This window comes from Festucalex cinctus, chromosome 6, assembly GCF_051991245.1.
Source record: "Festucalex cinctus isolate MCC-2025b chromosome 6, RoL_Fcin_1.0, whole genome shotgun sequence".
In the NCBI taxonomy this organism is placed as follows: Eukaryota; Metazoa; Chordata; class Actinopteri; order Syngnathiformes; family Syngnathidae; genus Festucalex; species Festucalex cinctus.
Genome location: NC_135416.1, coordinates 24,146,411 through 24,166,723, shown reverse-complemented (window position 1 = coordinate 24,166,723; position 20,313 = coordinate 24,146,411). Strand labels below are relative to the sequence as shown.

At 44.0% G+C, this 20,313-nt stretch overlaps 2 long non-coding RNA genes across 2 annotated transcripts; one reads left to right on the top strand and one right to left on the bottom strand.

Annotated features, from left to right (window-relative positions):
- The first annotated feature begins 6,645 nt into the window (after positions 1-6,645).
- On the top strand, positions 6,646-9,095 carry LOC144020755 (uncharacterized). The gene is made up of 3 exons (XR_013283962.1): positions 6,646-7,060; positions 7,427-7,513; positions 7,595-9,095. It is a non-coding gene; the product is annotated as an uncharacterized LOC144020755 (long non-coding RNA).
- Positions 8,308-9,643, bottom strand: LOC144020754 (uncharacterized). The gene is made up of 3 exons (XR_013283961.1): positions 9,346-9,643; positions 8,703-8,933; positions 8,308-8,432 (listed from the first exon to the last, which is right to left on the bottom strand). It is a non-coding gene; the product is annotated as an uncharacterized LOC144020754 (long non-coding RNA).
- Between the last annotated feature and the right edge of the window lie 10,670 nt (positions 9,644-20,313).

Here is a 20,313-nt window from a genome sequence, read left to right as displayed (position 1 = left end):
ACTTAAAAGCACTGCATAAAGCAACAATATAAACGCAACAATATATTTCACTGAAGTCGATCAGTTTTCACACCTTGGTTGTACATAAAAAATTTCAAAGGATGTAGTGTCATGTTTCGGTTTTGGGGGGTTGGGTTTTGGTTTAGTTTAGGGTGTTTATGTTGTCTGTTGTCAGGTTTTGTCTCCCCTAGTCTCATCATAGTTAACCTCGTCCACCCGTGGGTGTCTCCCCTCCCCCATTTGTGTGCTTATTAGCAGTGTTGCCGGTAACGCGTTACTAAGTAACGCGTTACTCAAAAAAGTTGCTTTCTAAAGTAACTAATAGTCTAACGCGTTACTTTATTCTACAAAGTAGTCTGATTAAAGTTACTGTCCAGAGAATCAATGCGTTACTCCACATTTTCATGAAGAAGGCAAACTATCTCACTGTTGTAACAGTCACAAACAACTACTGCTAACTACGAAGATGAGGCAGAAGTCATTGATCACCACACTGAATTCAGCGGTCATGAATGGTTTGCACATTCAAAACAAAAGTGATGATACTTTTACTACTAGTTTTATTAACCAACAGGCACACAACACAACAAAAAAAGTGTGCATTATGGACCATAAAAGTGGTAAAAAAAATAATTTATTTCCATCCTCAACTGGTCCGTGAAGCATTATGGGATGAGGTCGTCTCCGCCCTCTCGACAGGGGGAGTGACGTCAGACAAGTTACGTTTTCAGTAGGGGTGGAACAAAAAAACGATTCGACCGAACCATCGTTCGTCAAGGGGAGCTAAACGACCGTATCGGTTGCGAGTGAGGCTTTATGGTTTTCATAACAATAGCAAGAGTTCTGCGCCGTGCTCTACTTGTTTTGTTTACATTTCAGTAGCATCACCATTCAAGCTACTTCCGTGTTTCCGTGCTCGCGACACGGCGCGCGCGCGCGCAACGAGTGACAACATACAAATGGAGACAGTTAGCAGAAGCCGGTGCCGTACATCTCGGTATTTCCCATGGCTATCGAGTCCTCTCGGTGCACTTGTATGTCCCGGGCCGGCGTTGGTACTGCGCGCGAGCCAAAAAGAATAACTCCCGTGACGATCCAATGCATGGATTCAAACGACACAGGTATGTCCCACAGCCAACACACCAGCTAAGCTAAAAGCACACTGCAAGTATCTCATTTCTCAGTTTGTGGCTCCCTGTCAATGTCTACAACTAGCATGAGCAGCAGATAGGAGAACTGAGACGTGCCCGCGATTACGACAGCCCAAAAAACAAAATATAAACAGTAGTGATTCTGTGGTCATCATCGTGTCTCAGATTAAAAAAACAAAAAAAGATGTCATACATTAACCAAAAATGAAAGTGATGACAAAAGAAAAAACAATTGTTAAATACAAAAATTGTTGATTAAAAAGGGAAATAAACTTTTGGAAATATTTTTGCATATATTAAGTGGTTAAAATGTGTTTGATAGATTTATTGTTCCATAAGGTGGCTTCATATTTCTTTTGGCTGGACGGTAGGTTTATTTCATGTCTTAAATGTATGTTTCTGAAATACTTCACAATGTGCAAATATTCTGTTTAATTGTGTTGGTGTCTGTCTAAAGGTTAAATATTTATATTTAACATTAAATTATCAACCTTTTGTTTTCCTGATCCTTATTTTGAAGAGAAAAACAAACAAACCAAAAAACAATTATAACTGTCAATAACTACTAATAAATATTTAAACTGATACATGTGTACACACTGGAATAGCGGAACAAACAAACAATAGAGGAATTTAGGGGATTTTCATTTTCAACCTGGATAGATTTTTATTTTTTGTTTTATAAAAAGTATTTACGTTACAAGAAGTCAAGAGAGACTGCCTATTTAGTTTTTCATAAAAAAAACCCTTTATTTTCATGTTAAAAATGCACTTTCAATAAAGTATTTGGAACTCCGTTTCTACTGCATTATTTTTATGTTGAGATGGTGTTATCGGCAGCTGCTGAAAGTAACTAAAAAAGTAACTTTTAATCTAACTTAGTTACTTTTAAAATCAAGTAATCAGTAACGCAATTTAGTTACTTTTAAAACCAAGTAATCAGTAAAGTAACTAAGTTACTTTTTCAAGGTAACTGTGGCAACACTGCTTATTAGTGCCCTCTGCCTGCTGTGTTTCCCAGGTGTGTCTTGTTAGTGTCTCGTTAGTGTTGTATTTAGTCAGTGGGGTTTGTTCACACGTTGAGGGAGTCCAGTCCAGTCCAGTCCAGTCCAGTCCAGTCCAGTCCAGTCCAGTCGAGTCGTGCTAAGCCATGCTAGTAGTGTCAACGTCTGGCTAAGTTTCTCCACGCCTGGTCAAGTTTCTCCATGCCTGGTCAAGTTTCTGACACGACAAGGAGAGGTAGGACTCAGACGCAGGATAGAGGTAGGCCACCAAGGCAACAGGTTTATTTCCGGCCAACAGCTGTCTCCTCTCAAACTGAGGAGAACGGGGAGTCAAAAAAGGGGAGAACAAAAAGCGCTCCACTGGGGAGGAAAAAACAGGCAAAAGGTACAGGGGACAACAAAAAGCACTCCGCTAGGGAGGAAAAAGGGCTCAAGGCACAAGGGGTAACTAAAGGCGCTCCGCTGGGGAGGAAAAGGCACAAAAACAAGGCAAAAAGACAAGGCAACGGGAACAAGGACATGAGGACTGTGGGACGCTTCCATGCACTGAGATGTGACACTTCGGTAACGGAGGGGAGAATGCAGGTGGCTTTTATTGTGGCTTGATTGGTGGCAGGTGGTGATGATCATGGGCGGGGACCGGTAATTAGTGAGCTGCAGGAAGGGCAGGTGAGGAGAGTTAGACTTTCAAAACAAAACGGGAAACATGGACACAAAAATAAAAGCATGGGCCGTCACGCCGGTGGCGGCGTGACAGTTTCTCCACGTCTCCTCAAGTTTCCACGTCTCCTTAAGTTTCCACGTCTCCTCCAGTCTCCCCTTTCCTCCAGTCTCCACTTCTCCTCCAGTCTGTCCACTTCTCCTCCAGTCTGTCCACGTCAACTCAAGTCTGTCCATGTCAATCCAAGTCTCCACGTTCTGCTGAGCTATGCCATGCCAAGTCTATCCACATCATGGCAAGTCTGTCCACATCATGCCCAGTCTGCTCACATCTCGTCCAGTCATTCATTTAGTCATTGAAAATAAAGCTCCATATATTTTCCTTCCCGTTTGTCTCCCTGCCGTGTTTCTCTGCCATTGGGTCCATCTCCCCACCATCCACTACATCCTCGCTCCACACCATAACATATAGCTATTTAGTAGATCATTCATCATTGTCAATAATAGGTTACATCCTACTTTACACTAATTGGACAAATATTACTATTATCATTATTAGAATATGCAACCTTGTAATCTTTAGTTTTTTTTCTATTTATCTATCTACCCATCTGTATAGAACAGGTAAAACAACTGGATTAGTGACAGAGCGAATGAAGAATGAATGGAAAATGGCAAGGCATTGAAGATCAAGAGAGGTGACGAAAGTTTGAACTGGGAAGAGTGGGATGAAAATGGTTAGTTAAAGGGGACATTTCTTGTTTCACTGAGCTGACTGGCTTGACTGAGGTCATCGGGATGAAAGTGGCTTTCTGGGCCTGATCCAAGCTCATTAAACACAGAGGTTGCACTTTCCCACAAGAAGCACAAGACCTTGGTGACCGTGATAACCCTGAACAAAGTGTTTACAGCAAGCAGGTCAAACAGTCGCAAGGGACTTGCATATGACAGTGTGTGGATCTTGCTTGTTGGTGATGGTTTCTATGTAATGGGACACTGTTTGTCACACTTTCTGTTTTTTGTTGGTGGTTGGAGACACATTTTCATGCATATTGCGTGTATTTACTTGGTTGTGTAATTATGCATATACTGAGAAGAGACACTGTGGTCAGAGCTGTATGGGAACAAAATGGTCCAAGTGGTGTTTTATTACTGTTTCATGGGGTAATTGAGAAAGGATATTTTGACTTGCATATTGGCAATAAGGACAGCCGTGGCCAGGTGGTTAAGATAGCCACCTGCAACCGTGGGGACTCATGTCAAGACCATCCCTGGACACTAGGGGTGTCACGATTCGCCAACTCCACGATTCGATTTAAATTTCGATTTTGGGGTCACGATTCGATTTTTTTTTCGATTTTTATTTTATTTATTTTTTTTTCCGCTCCCCCACTTTATAACACAGAGGCATATGCTTCTGTAGGCTAAGGCTAGTCTATGATCATTGGTTCTATTCATTGTACAGTAAATCTTATTTCAAAAGATCGGCTACATATAGGTGATGCAATTTCCATATTATTTTTGTGTAAATTTATGTAATATATGATAATTGACATTAGGCAGGAATTATCAAATTCAAAGAATTTATTTACAATATAAAGTTAACCGTCTTGTTCTTACTGAAGTGTAAAATAAAAAATAAAAAAACAAAAACAAAAAGTCACAGTGGGTGCCTGCCATCTATTGACTGTTTTTGGTTACAACAGTGTGCTGTGCGTTCCTCTTAAAATAATGTGCAACAACAACAAAAAATATATTGTATCCAAAGTCATGGAACAAATACAGCCTGAACAAACTATATCCCAACATTTACAGTTGCTGGGCATACTGTAGCGTGGTTCAAGTACACTAATTAAATGTTTGAATCCAGCGTTTTCCAAGGCTGCAGGTCTGCTGCTATAAATAGACCTATGGATCTGGCGTTTCGCGCGAGCTGAAGTGTGTGGAAGTTTCACTGTAAATGAGGATGAAATAGTTGGTTGGACCGTTGTTTTCCCACTTCTAGTTGAATTTGATAAATCTAAATCTTTGTGATGCCTGCGTAAATGTCCCGTCATGTTTGTCGTGTTTCCCGTTGTTACGGCTGGCGGCTCGGGCCCGCCGCCGGCTCCGCTCCCCTAGTATGTATGTGTGTGTTTGTGTCGGCTGGTGCCCGTATAATTGTACTTCAGTTTGAATGCGCCAGCGCGACACTCTGATTGGAGGACTGTGCCAGCGCGACACTCCGATTGGACGACTGTGCCAGCGCGACACTCCGATTGGACGACTGTGCCAGCGCGACGCTATTGTGTATCCGTGTATTATACCCCTATTGGTTATTGTTGTTTCTCCTCCGTTCTGTCAGTTCTGTCAAATGCGGTTATTATTTGTTCACCTTCCACTTTCACTCCCTTGTCAAACCCCTGCCTGAAATTTCAATTAAAACTACTCAGATGTTAAAGTCGACCCGTGTTTATCTACTCTATATTTTCTGTTATTGTGTTACTTCCCTTCCCCTTGACGAGCCGGGCGTAACACCGTGGCCGAGTACAGTACGCGCACATAGCATATCTTGCCACTGTGGTCTTTTTATCGACAACGTGAACGTTGTCGACATAACTCACCGGGAACGCAAAATGTTTCCAAACTGGTGACGAGAGAAGCGGGAGCGGCTTGAAGCACCATTGCTGTGTCTGTCCGCGCTTGCCATCATGACTGCAGGAGAAGTCAGCTAACAAGTGCCGTTAGCTAGTAGCTGAATGGCTGCGTCTCATTTGCTTTCCTGGGAGGTGGCGGTGGCGGCGGTGGCGGCGGGCGCGGCGGGCGCGGGGGGGGGGGGGGGGGGGGGGCATCGAATCGTGTGTCCTCTCTTCTATTTCAATGCTCGAAATCGTGACGTAATTTCGATCGATTTCGATAAAAAATCGAAATCGTGACACCCTTACTGGACACATGACTGAGGTGTCCATGAGCAAGACACTGATACACTAAACTGCTCGCCAGGCTCTTAAGCAGCCCCCTAGTCCATGGATTATTGTTTGACTAATTGATTACACTCCACAAGACTGTCATGTTAATATGTAAGACAAGTTTGTGTATGCATCATCTTCTTTTTCGTCTTAAAAAAAAGAGTTTTATTTTATCAATTTACAGTCCCTCACAAAAGTTAGTCCTCACATTTATGCAGTTATTTAATTATGTCTTTTTTGGAACAACACTTAAGAAATGAGAATTTGATACAATGAAAAGTAGTCAATGTACAGCATATCCACCCATCCATCCATCCATCCATCCATCCATCCATCCATCCATCCATCCATCCATCCATCCATCCATCTATCCATCCATCCATCCATCTATCCATCCATCCAGCCATCAATTTTCTTGACCGATTATTCCTCACAAGGGTCGCGGGGGGTGCGGGAGCCTATCTCAGCCGGCTTTGGGCAGTAGGCGAGGTACACCCTGGACTGGTCGCCAGCCAATCGCAGGGCACACAGAGACGGATGGATGGATGCATGTCTTTGGAATGTGGGAGGAGACCGGAGTGCCCGGTCCTACGCAGGCACGGGGAGAACATGCAAACTCCACCCAGGAAGGCCGGAGCCTTGACTCGAACCCGAGTCCTCAGAATAGGGAAGAGGACGTGCTCACCAGTCAGCCACCGTGTACAGCATATACAGTATAAGTGTAAATTTATTGTTCCCTCAAAATAGCTCCAAATACAGCCACTAAGCCTTGCAACAAAATTGGGCACACCTTTCACTAAAAATGTCCAAATTGAACAGTTCGCCATTTTTTTTCTTTCAGCATCTTGTGACTCATTAGTATTACACGGTTTCAGGTGTGAATAGGTCGCTTGCACATCGTAATGCATCATGGGAGTTTTTCCTTCGGGCGCCATATTGGGTGTCCGCCGGTTCACAAGGTACACTCGCGAGTTACACGGTAGAGCTTATCAACCTGATGTAATTTTCGCAGTATTTTCACGATTTACCGGAAGATCAAAAACAACGATACAGGCAGAAGGTGTCTCTGTGTGGCGGGATTGATTCTAATTACGTCCTGACCAAGGGTGATTTTTTTTTTGACGGAGAAAGCTTGCTGGCCAAATGTGACATCTCTGGACATCTTTCCCTACCTCGTGTTGACAACATGCTCCATAACACGCCAACAAATCCCTGGAGGCTTACAATTATTTTGTAAGCGGGTGGATACAGAGTGTAAACTTTAACATCGCATCAGAAGAAACTGTTGCTGTTGCACGTAAGTAAACCACATGGTGTTGGTAATTCTGCACACAAAAATGTTTTGTTCTCAGGCTTCCTGTTATCATTGTGTTTACATGCACAGCTAGGTTTACCTGATGTGGTTTTTCTAACAATTTGATAACAGGCAAATATGGCAGAGCGTATAAGAATAAAAAGTAACTATGCACAGCCTCCCCGTGGCTTAATTAAATTTAATGCTACCCTTTCACTAGTTACATGTTACTTAATCAACTTATTCTAAATGGTTAAGGTTAACCACTCTCAGAGGACGTATTTTTAGTTTCAGTTTCCAGTACAATAAAACGTGTTCATGGTAACTACTGAGCATACTGACAGCTTTTCTTATGATCTCACGGTTAAGGAGGCTGTCACAACACCCAATTTCTGTCTGGTGCCAGATGGCAACAATTCCCATCACTTGTCACGACAACACCAATAGTATTACCAGGTATGTATGGCTTTACTTTTTGTAGTTTCTTATTTAATTCTATGTTTCATATTTTCATTACAATGTTTGTAATATTTTCAGATTCAGGCACAGATGAGTTTAACTGGACGGACTTCTGCGACTTTGTGGTGTGGACAAAGTGTGATTGAGCGAGTCCACCCAGATCGCTCGTTTTGGCCAGCTGGAAAAGCCAGAGTTTTTTTTTTTCCCAAAATCCCCTCCTTACCTGAACTGCTCGGGAGAGCATTTACTAGATCAGTAGTGGACTTCCAGTGTTCCTGCTCAGCCGCTGTCACCTACCACTTGCTCATGTACTTCAAAGATGCGGAATAAAGTAGTTTTTTGTGCTGCAGCAGATTGTAAAATCAAATGATATCACTTGAAGTGTGCCAATCTAGACTGCCAAAAGGACAGTGGTTTTGTGACAAGTGTGAAACAAGGATTATTGGGAAAACTGAAACACAGTACTGGTACTTGTCTTACATTAAACAAATTTAAAAGAGAGCAACTTTTTCCTCTGTACATAGCATAATGAAAGTCATTGCGTACCCCATCAACATTACATCATACCGTCATCTCAGGATGGTAGGCACCTGTGCTAAAATAAACTACATTAATTAACAGTTCAATTTTTAAACCTGAAATTACTACATCTAATCATTATTCACTTCATTTTTTGTGCTTTTAGAAATAATAGATTTATGCCATTACTTTAAGAGGGACCATATTGCACATTGAGTCAAATCCTGTCATTTGTATTATGTATAGCTTTGTAAACAAACCCAACAATAGAATTTGTATAAACGCTGCCTTTATTAGCGCCAAACAAACAGTCGCATGTTGTCCTCCTCCAATGCTTTGATGCTCGCCTTCGTTTCCATCATGTCATTGGCAATCAAGTCGGTGTGGCATGAGATCCCTAAAGAAAAAAATAAAGAAAAAATCACAAAAAATACGGTACCAGTAATAGGTTTAATATAGTACAGTAGTATAGTTTTTTTGTCAGTGTAAAAGAAATGTACACATTTTGTTGCATTTTTTAATGTATGAACATTGCTACAGGCAAATACTTATTTCTATAAACACTTCCAAATGTCTCTAAACTATAAGGTGCGTGTACACACACAAACAAACACATACATTCACTCATGCATACAATATATCATGTAATGAATTCTGAGTGGCATACCAGAGTCAATGATGTCAGCAGTACTTGAGGGTACAGGTTACTGGAGCCATCTGGCTGCATAACTGCAACAATCTCTGCCACTTCGAGTCGTCTTTTCTTTGCTTGTCTCTCCTGTGCACGTTCATATCTTGGCACCGACTGGGCTGAGACATAGATGTTGTCACTTGGGACCCAACTTTAATGTTGGAGCCCAGTCGGGATGATTGGACAGAAAAACGGGCGCAGGGCGACCTGTTAACATAAACAAATATATAAACAAATAAAATATGGAAAGACTGGTTATTTTGCCGCAGTAGGGTGGCCGTGAATAAGTTCTTTAGCATGATGTGTAGGTTACCGGGGGTCTGTTTTCTTGCATCAGCCCCTTCTGTCTCTTTTTTTCCAAGTTTACATTTTGCCACCAAAAAACATGTTATCGGCATTAAGAGCCAAAGACTAATCAATCCAATTTCAGCAGTAAACACTTTGCACTGGCACTACTTGGGTGAAAATGTTCGATGTTAGCTTTCGGCTAACGTCCGCTAGCCAGCTTGTACTACCGAACTTGCTTGCTCATGAATCCAAAACATAAGCAACTTGCCCATATATGGGCGGTCGAAACGTTATTAATCCTCATGCATTAAATAAAGGTAAACAAGCTTACCGCTCACAAAGTGATCGCTGCACACACGAGCCCAAAGTAACGACTTCCCTCCGGAGTCCGCACTCCTCTGTCTCCAGGCCCTGGTTCCTAATTATTTTCGGAATTCGGAAAAAAGACCGACCATTTTCCCCCTTGGCTTTGTTCGAACAGCCAACGACGCAGCAACAATGTACAATTTTAAACGCAGAAAACAAACGTGATAGATACGTGTTAGACCGAATCGCTACGTAAATGGAGGCCACCCAGCATGGCGACTACGAGAAATCCGAGGCGGAAGTGACGACATGTGCAAGCGACCTATAGGGAGCATGTGGGTTATTACTACTATTACAGCCATCACACTCTTTCATACCGGCACTGGGAGTTCAACATGGCACCTCATGGCAAAGAACTGAGCTGCCGCACAGTGTCCAAGTCCATCCAGTGGTTTCACAGGACAGGCTTGACCATGGTCAGCCAAAGAAGTTGAGTGCACGTGGTCAGTGTCACATTCAGAGGTTTTCTTTGGTAAATAGACGTATGAGTGCTACCAGTTTTGTTGCAGAGGTTGTCGGGGTGTGGGTCTGTCAGTGCTCAGATCATATGCTGCGCAGGCGCACACTGCATCAAATTGGTCTGCATGTCTGTCGTCCCAGGAGGAAGATGATGCACAAGAAAGCCCACAACCAGTTTGCTGATGACAAGCATACTAAGGGCATGGATTACTGGAATCATGTCCTGTGGTCTGATGAGACCAACTTATTTGGTTCCGATGGTGGCGAATGTGTGGTGGCAACCAGGGGCCTCATTTATCAAGGGTGCATGCCCAGGGCAAACGGATAATCAATTGTCAACGGGGGTGGGCTGACAACTGTGTCGGCGAGTTCACGCATGATGTGCACACTCGATGTGTGTCCCCACCTCAAAACTTCAAATGTCACAAAATAGAAATTATAGTATTGACAAATTTGCCAGTGAAGAAAGCCTTCCTTGATCTCTTTTGAGTCTTCAAAAGGATGCTTGACTCATTTAGCCATTTTCAGCAGTATAAGAAGATATTTTGTCTATAATTAATGGAATAACTTCATTATTTTTCATGTACAATTAATACCGTTAAAAACACATTTTGCCACTTGCTGTTTTCATGCCAGAGCACAATGCCTAATTAATTTTGTTCTGAAGAGGAGCAAAAACTCAAGGCAGTAACATGAGAGATAATTGTTACTCTGATTATTAAAGCAACTACACTCAATAAAATAAATAAATAAATGTTGAGCGGATGACTGCCAATAAAAGGACTGATTGCACAAAATAAGAGAAGCACAAAATGAAACAACAAAAATGCACAAGTAAATGGACGGTCTTTAAAGAAAATGCACATCCTGGCGGGACTGTGAACTCTTTAGTTGTTTTTTGTTTTGTTTTGTTTTGTTTTTTTATTTTTTTTAAACAGACCAAAAACATTCTCATGATGCATGGCTTACCAAAGTCTAATTTCTCAGCCCTGTATATATTTGATTACTGTTGTGGCCAATTTTTACACTTGTGCTTAGTCGGTGAGGGTACGTTCCAGCTGTCTTGCTGACGAAAAACAGCATTGGTAATCAATGAATTGATTAAACAGTGATGAAAAATACTACGGATATTTGTCAGAGCAGTTCTGTGTCACATTACAAAATGTTGACGGCCAAGCTCAAAGTCAAACTCGTCATACTCTGGTAGTCTAGTAATAAATGAAGAACAATCAAAGAGTAGGGCATTGCTTTTGCAATTGTGGCTGGCATTGGATTCGAAGAGTCAAAAGGGATTCTGCCTTCCATCCATCCATGGATAGAGAGAAGGGTCAGTAGGGATTCTGCCACAGTATAGGAGCCAAGTGACTAATTCATCATGCTTCATTAACTCCAGAGGACAACTGGCAGGCCGTCCACAAACAGCCATAAAGCGGGAGCCGTATAGTGTAAGATCATTCAGTAGATTAGCTGACATCAGTGGAAGGAGTAACAGGCCTCCTTACATTGCATGGTTTGTCAACAACAGATCCTATCTTAAAGAAACTTTACACAGATAGTCAATTTTATTGCACGTTGAAGCAGCGTTGGCCCTTAAACTTCTCAAACTGCTGCTGAACTGCAGTCAGGTAAAAACTTACCACAAGGGTGACAATTTCAAACCTGCTCCAATATCAATTGCCAAGCCATGGGGGTGTGACATGCTTACAAAAATTGGCATAGTCTAAAGCCTAATTTATGCCTCCACGTTTGCTCTCGCGTCGATGAGCGCCGTCGATCATGTGATCGACGGCGCTCATGAATTTTAAGTGCCGCGTCGCTCGTGGCCGGCTGACGTGCACACGTCGCCAATCCTTGGACGCCGTAGATGGCGGGGCGTAGCTCGCTTCTGATTGGTCCGTTCGATGGCGTTTTTTCTTTTTTTTCTCTCTCTCTCTCCCCGCTCCCCGCCCAGATAGTTTCCGTGAAGGCAACTGGCGGCGCAAATCGACTTCCCTGCTCGGAGACCACGGCTGTGCATGTGGATATGTGCCTGGGACGAGAGGCGGAAAACAACAATAACAAAAAAAACAAACTGTGTTCGCTAAGCGCACGGCTGTTGTGTTTTGGCGAGTTTACGGCCGACACCGGTGCAAATTGGCAATAATTAATTGCCACGGTGATGAACTTACTCTCCCCCCGGCTTTGTTTCGTGTTTCTGAATTAAATTGAACTTCGATAATCAGTCATAAAATGCAGAGGAATCGCAACTCTGTGGCGGCCCAGCCATAGCGACAGCGGGACTTGGTGTGAAACTCCAGCAGACACAGGTGTGTATTGCGCACAAGTCGGAAGGCAAACGCACGAGCGGAGCAACGCCGTAACCTCCCCGTGCGAGCCCGTCGCAGAAGCATACTGAGGCCTTAAGTTGTTAAATGCTAATTGTCTAAACTAAATAAAAAACTTTTGGGACATCCTATACATAACACACAACATAGAAATCCATATCTCTAGTTTGTAGTTGTAGTTCAAAATTGTGAGGAAAATGGTGGCTATCTGCCTTTACTGTATATAGCCTAATGTAAAATCTACATCTAAGTAAGGATGATAGAGCAAACATCAAATAGATATCTTTGTTTTTGTAAATATTTTTCTCACGTGACGTGCTGTTTTACACCCTTCTTATTTCTTTTAGTACCTGCGACTACTAGTTAATCGTTTTGCTTTGTCCGGTTCTCCTTTTCCCCAGTCAAAGAAGTATCTGCCTGCGTTTACGGTCTTCTTTCTGTTACCTGTTGTTTGATTAATAGCGTTGTACTCCAGTTTGACAGTTTCATTCTGTATGTGTCGGTTTTGTTTAAATAACCTCTTTTGTGCAGCCTCTCCTTTCATGTGAAACCCACTTTGTTGCTTTTACTGGGTCAATTAGTAGAATGAATCCTTGATTTTTTTACAGTAACAATGAATTTATTGTCTGCCATAAAATAACTTAAAAAAAAAAAAGCTATAAAAAGTTATGAATTTATTCCATTTATATAGTCATCATCTTTCTGGCTTACTTTTACAGGACTCTTTAAAATATAACCTTTTGGAGTGCAGTCAGTCCCCAGCCACGAGAATTAATAATCAATGACCCTGAATTATGCACTGATAAAGTCTTCTCATTTTAGAATATTTTATTATTAACATAATAGTATAACTACAACGCTCTTTGATCCTTATGGGTGATAGGCTTCACTTGGCACATGCAGGTAAAAATTGCATACAGAAGTTCGTGTTTTAGTGCCGAGGCTTCGTCCCTCGTCCAAATCATAATTAGGTGTTTTAATCAAAACAAATGCAAACGTAAAAAAAAAAAAAAAAAAAAAAGAGTGTCATGTTTTGGTTTTGTGGGGGTGGGATTTTGTTTTCTTTTGGTGTTTTTGGTTGTCATGTATTCCTTGTCTCTTCCCTTGTCCCGTCATGTGTAATTACGTCCACCTGAGTGTGTCTTCCCTTCCCACTGTGTTGACCAATCAGCTCCCTTGCCACTTGTGTCTTGCCCAGCTGTGTCTAGTCATTGTCAATTAGTCTGTGTGTATTTAGTCGCCTGTTTTCCATTCAGTTCTTGTTGAGTCATTGTGCCTGTCATTGTTTCTGTTCCTGTCATTGTCATTGTTACTGTTCCTGTGATCCATCCCATGCCTTGTTGCCCTAGTGTTTTCGTCATTAGTTTGTTTTTGACCTTGTTCATATGTTTTTTTTCAATAGTCCCTGGTTTACATTTTTTGTTAATTAAACAAATTTTTTACTTGCATACCTGCCTTGCCCTGTTTTGTTGCCCCCCTGCATTTGGGTCCTGCCTCCAACACCCCCCCCCCCCATCGTGACAGAATGACTCAACCAGAACTGGACCCAGCGGGGGCAATGTCCGAATTGGAGCCCTGGCGTAAAGAGGCGCTTGAAGCCCGCGCCCGAGCCATTGCCGTGCTTAAGGAAGCCCTGGCTGTGGTCCGTGAGGCCTGGAGTGACTGGTCGGACAGGCCTCAAGACCCTGAACCTCGTCTGCTGCGGCCTCTCGCCCCGGACCTCGCCTGCTGCGGCCTCTCGCCCCGGACCTCGTCTGCTGCCGCCTCGCGCCCCCGAACCTCGTCTGCTGCCGCCTCTCGCCCCCGAACCTCGTCTGCTGCCGCCTCTCGCCCCCGAATCTCGTCTGCTGCCGCCTCTCGCCCCCGAACCTCGTCTGCTGCCGCCTCTCGCCCCCGAACCTCGTCTGCTGCCGCCTCTCGCCCCCGAACCTCGTCTGCTGCCGCCTCTCGCCCCCGAACCTCGTCTGCTGCCGCCTCTCGCCCCCGAACCTCGTCTGCTGCGGCCTCTCGCCCCCGAACCTCCTCTGCTGCCGCCTCTCGCCCCCGAACCTCGTCTGCTGCCGCCTCTCGCCCCCGAACCTCGTCTGCTGCCGCCTCTCGCCCCCGAACCTCCTCTGCTGCCGCCTCTCGCCCCCGAACCTCGTCTGCTGCCGCCTCTCGCCCCCGAACCTCGTCTGCTGCCGCCTCTCGCCCCCGAACCTCGTCTGCTGCCGCCTCTCGCCCCCGAACCTCCTCTGCTGCCGCCTCTCGCCCCCGAACCTCGTCTGCTGCCGCCTCTCGCCCCCGAACCTCGTCTGCTGCCGCCTCTCGCCCCCGAACCTCGTCTGCTGCCGCCTCTCGCCCCCGAACCTCGTCTGCTGCGGCCTCTCGCCCCCGAACCTCGTCTGCTGCGGCTTCTCGCCCCCGAACCTCGTCTGCTGCCGCCTCTCGCCCCCGAACCTCGTCTGCTGCCGCCTCTCGCCCCCGAACCTCGTCTGCTGCCGCCTCTCGCCCCCGAACCTCGTCTGCTGCCGCCTCTCGCCCCCGAACCTCGGCTGCTGCCGCCTCTCGCCCCCGAACCTCGGCTGCTGCCGCCTCTCGCCCCCGAACCTCGGCTGCTGCCGCCTCTCGCCCCCGAACCTCGGCTGCTGCCGCCTCTCGCCCCCGAACCTCGGCTGCTGCCGCCTCTCGCCCCCGAACCTCGTCTGCTGCCGCCTCTCGCCCCCGAACCTCGTCTGCTGCCGCCTCTCGCCCCCGAACCTCGGCTGCTGCCGCCTCTCGCCCCCGAACCTCGTCTGCTGCCGCCTCTCGGCCCCGAACCTCGTCTGCTGCCGCCTCTCGCCCCCGAACCTCCTCTGCTGCCGCCTCTCGGCCCCGAACCTCCTCTGCTGCGGCCTCTCGCCCCCGAACCTCGTCTGCTGCCGCCTCTCGCCCCCGAACCTCCTCTGCTGCCGCCTCTCGCCCCCGAACCTCGTCTGCTGCCGCCTCTCGCCCCCTTTTTATGTTGGTGGGACGTCTGGGAGCCGTCCCTTGAGGGGGGGGGTTCTGTCATATTTTGGTTTTGTGGGGGTGGGATTTTGTTTTCTTTTGGTGTTTTTGGTTGTCATGTATTCCTTGTCTCTTCCCTTGTCCCGTCATGTGTAATCACGTCCACCTGAGTGTGTCTTCCCTTCCCACTGTGTTGACCAATCAGCTCCCTTGCCACTTATGTCTTGCCCAGCTGTGTCTAGTCATTGTCAATTAGTCTGTGTGTATTTAGTCACCTGTTTTCTGTTCAGTTCTTGTTGAGTCATTGTTTCTGTTCCTGTCATTGTCATTGTTACTGTTCCTGTGATCCATGCCATGCCTTGTTGCCCTAGTGTTTTCGTTATTAGTTTGTTTTTGACCTTGTTCATTTGTATTTTTTCCATAGTCCCTGGTTTACATTTTTTGTTAATTAAACCCATTTTTTACATGCATCCCTCCCTTGCCCTGTTTTGTTGCCCCCCTGCATTTGGGTCCTGCCTCCAACACCCCCCCATCGTGACAAAGAGAGAGAGAGAATGTGAAGTGATGGAGCTTGTGTTACTGTGGATGATACAAAGGCTGTTTGGATGTAAAGCCATTTGAAAGTTTGAAGTTTTGAAGTAGTGCTACACTGTTAAAAATAAAAATAAAAAAAATCAGTTTTTACGGGGAAAAACTGTGCTTTCCAGGGAAATTCTGAAATGTGGGGAAATGTAAACAACTTTACAGAACAACTTGTTTATTTTACTGGTACTGAATGTCCAATAAACAGTAACTGGTGCGGAAATTTACTGCGATTCATTGTACAATAAACAGCATGTAAATTTTTACAGAACAAAATAGTATAAAATCAGCATGTGCTTGGAAAATGGTACTTCATTTGTATAGCAATGTCCTACCTTACAAGGCCCTCAAAGTGCTTTAACTACACAGAGCATCCGAAACATCTGGACTTAGCAATGCAAGCTTCCAACTATGCAAGCTGACCACTCTACCACTAACCCATGATAACCTGTTGTTGTTAAGCTGTTAGTAAATGACTGTTGAATCTACAAGTTTAATAAGTAAGCTAAGGTTGTTTGTATTTGCACAGCATTTCTTTTTTACAGTTATTCTGGTAACCACAGCCTCCAGGTTTTGTTCCGTAAAAACAAACTATGCAGTAAAAATTTTTTTTACACATGGCTTTACTAGTATAACCATATGTAAAGAAAATGTTTGTTTCAATGGAAAAAAAACAACCTGGAAGGTGTGGTTACCAGAATAACTAAAAATACTATGCAAATAGCTTTCCTTATTTAATAACCAGCATCCACCACTGTTTTAAATGTGTTTGTATTTGGCTTTTTCATTCAGAATCACACTGAGTTTCTGCTTGCCATATGAAATATGCTGTAGAAATCAAATTGCCATTGAGAAGATGCCCTGCAGTGTGAATGCAGCCTAAGAGATGAGGACAGACTGCCGTCATCCCGTAACTGATTCCAAGGGGATTATTTTTGTCATGTTTTGGTTCTGTGGGGGTGGGATTTTGTTTTCTTTTGGTGTTTTTGGTTCTTTGTCATGTATTCCTTGTCTCTTCTCTTGTCTCGTTATGTGTAACCACGTCCACCTGAGTGTGTCTTCCCTTCCCAGTGTGTTGACCAATCAGCTCCCCAAGCCTCTTGTATCTTGCCCAGGTGTCTCATTACCATGTGTATTTAGTTACTCTGTTTTCTTTCAGTTCCTGTTGAGTCATTGTTGCTGTCATCTCATGTTGTCCATGCCATGCCATGCCATGCCATGCCTTGTTGCCCTTGTGTTTTTGTCACTATAGTTCAGTTTTTGACCTTGTTAATTTTATTTTTCCATAGTACCTTGTTTACCTTTTTTCTGAATTAAATCCCCTTTTTACTTTCATCCCTGCCTTTTCCTGTTTTTGTTGCCCCCTGCATTTGGGTCCTGCCTCCGACACCCCCCAAATGTGACAATTTTGCCCCAAATTGTGAATAATCACCAACTATCCTTCAGATATAAACACAGAGGAACTTTCCTTTCTCTTGTATATCTGCATATCAGTTTCTTCACTCCCCGAAGGGGAAACATCCCCAGGACTCAACTGCACAGATAGCTCAGCTTCTACTATCATTTCATCGATAGGGGCCACTATGTTGTAGCATATTGGAAGGGAACAGACACATTAGGCAGTACATTGGTCGAGCCCTCCGAATGCCCCACATCTGATCCATCTGTCGTTAATAAGAGCTGATATACCTGCCTCCGGCATGCCGTATTCCCTTCCTGGCCAGTGTAGACTGGTCAAGTGTGGGTGATGGCCGTCCCTAGAATCCATTTAGATGTAGTTTTTCACTAAGTCTATCATTCCTGACATGAAGACTCATCCCTTCACTTTCCGTGCTCTTGTACTTGTCTCTCCCATTGGCTTTGAATGACGTCCCCAACGTCGGATGGCTTCAACAGGTCAAAGGTCGCGCACAGCTCTACTTTGAACATTAATCTTGCAGGAGATGCCCTTGTGGTGCTTTGTGGAATATAGGTCAGCGGTCTTTGGTGGCCCTTTCCCTTGGGATGCTTTCAGGAGCATGCTTCAGTATCTGCACAATCATTTCAGCTTGGCCTTACGTCCACAATCAGCAGACCGTGGTCCGGACGACCACCGCTTTGTGGTCCCGGGGGGGGGGGGCACCACGATGAGTGACTGACACGAGGTGAGATTAGAGATATGGTGAGAAGCTCGGTCATCCGGGAGGGACTCAAGAGTTGAGGCTGCTCCTCCGCGTTGAGAGGAGCCAGCTGAGGTGGCTCAGGCATCTGGTTCGGATGCCTCCTGGACGCCTCCCTGGGGAGGTGTTCCGGGCATGTCCCACCGGCGGGAGGCCCCGGGGACGACCCAGGACACGCTGGAGAGACTATGTCTCTCGGCTGGCCTGGGAACGCCTTCGAATCCCGCCGGTGGAGCTGGTTGAAGTGTCTGGGGAGAGGGAAGTCTGGGTTTCCCTCCGAAAGCTGCTGCCCCCGCGACCCGACCACATATAAGCAGAAGAAGATGGATGGATGGATGGATGGTTGGATGGATGGATGGAAAATTATGAGAAGCGCCCCCGCGAGATTGGCCCCCAAAATCAGAGCTACGAACAGAGAGAAAAAAAAAAAAAAGCTGAAAAAGTCATATGAGACTCATCGCACAAAAATCGGGAATTGTGAATGGCAGAAAAGGCAAAAGGCAACGGAGTGCTCACTCAAATTGGCCTGGATCATCTGAATGCACAAGAAACTATTTCATATCTTGCTGTAAGGAAAATTACTCTTTGCTTTCCTTTTGAGTAGTGTCGTTCCGATACTGTTTTTTGGCCCCCGATACCGATTCCGATATCCAGCTTTGCAATATCGGCCGATACCAATACCATGCCGATACCTTAGGGTTTTTTTTCCCCTCAAAATGAAAAAGCTGTCCTGCCATTGGTTCAGAGCATTCAAGGGCCAATAGATCGGCATGCAGTGAACATGTCACATATCAGTGAATGTCGTGCATGAGCAAGACACAAGATGCTGCATCCAAAATCCTATATTAGCGTTGGAATTAATGGTATCGGCATGTAAACTTGTGAGCCAAATTAGAGCAAACATTAAGCAGCACAGTAGAAAAGTGTATTTGTTTCCCCCGACATTGGCTTCTTGTTTTTGTCACAGCCTCATATCCCGCCCCCAAACACACTGTGGCTGTGTGATTGGTCAAAAGGTGCGGCGCCGGACAAAATTGATTCTCGGGGGTTTGTGAACTCACAAATCAGCTTGCAGGCAAGGTACACAGCGACAATGAATAATAATAATAATAATAATAATAATAATAATAATAATAAAGGGAATAAAGAAAGAAAAGAAAAGTTGATAAGGGGGGTGACAATCAAAGAGAGGTGGAAATAGGACTTTTTTTCTTTTTTTTTCACACAGAAACAACTGTGTCTGCCTCATTTGCAAGGAGACTGTGGCTGTTTTTAAAGAGTTCAATGTCAATAGCTTGACATTGTCTACATTCTCGATTATGAACTTAAACAAAAGCTGCGTGCAAACACGACCAACTTCACACTCACCTGTGTGACATCTCACGCATCAATGCCACTGCCATTGAGCCAGACCTGGCCTTCGTGCTTCAATCCAGAGCGTCACCCTTGAGATTAATGCAGGCAAGTCGGTCATTTACAATGACAAATATAAAAAGCTCAGTTGATTTTATTTTAAACCACTTCAAAATAAGATGATTTATTTCCCTTTTTTGAACTTCAAAAGTTCTGTGAACATTTATTTTCAGTGATATGCTGTTTCAAATTAACCCCACTGTACAGCAAAAAAAAAAAAAAAAAAAAAATCAGCACAAATTATTTTATATTTTTGTTTTGCAGGTTAAAGTTTTTTTTTAAATATTTAAATAATATATTTATTATAATATATATATATATATATATATATATATATATATATATATATATATATATATATATATATATATATATATATATATATATATATATATATATATATATATATATATATACACACACCAAACCATTTAGTGATTTATAGACGAGTAGCAGAACTTTAAAATCGATTCTACAGCTGACTGGGAGCCAGTGTAACTCATTAAGTACTGGAGTAATATGTTCTGATCTCTTTGTTTTGGTCAGAACTCGAGCTGCACCGTTCTGAATGATCTGCAATGTAGGGCCTCTAACAACTGATGCTTGCACTTTAAAATTTGCATTCAAAGTTCCTTATTTATGTTTATTTCCAGATGTTTATTTAATAATAGTGGCATTTTTATAATTATTTCGTTTTATTTATTTGAGTATTTGCTGCCATTGTTAGTGTCTTAGAAAGACTTAATTATTATTATTTGTCTCTTATTTTTGTGAAGGATTTTAAAAGATTAAAAAGGTGGAGTCCAAAGTTTTCACTCAGAAATACACACTGGATGTATACACATGAAATTATTCTCAATTCTCAATCAACACCTCTGGACTTCTGTTAATGTGTGGTGGTAATTTTGTCCTCAACCAAACCCCCAGACTGTATTTTACCATTTTGTTGCGCTTTGCCATCCGTGGGATGTTTCTGGGCGGAAAGCACATCATCATGGACGCATCTGTCAAGGAAGGACGCATCTGTAT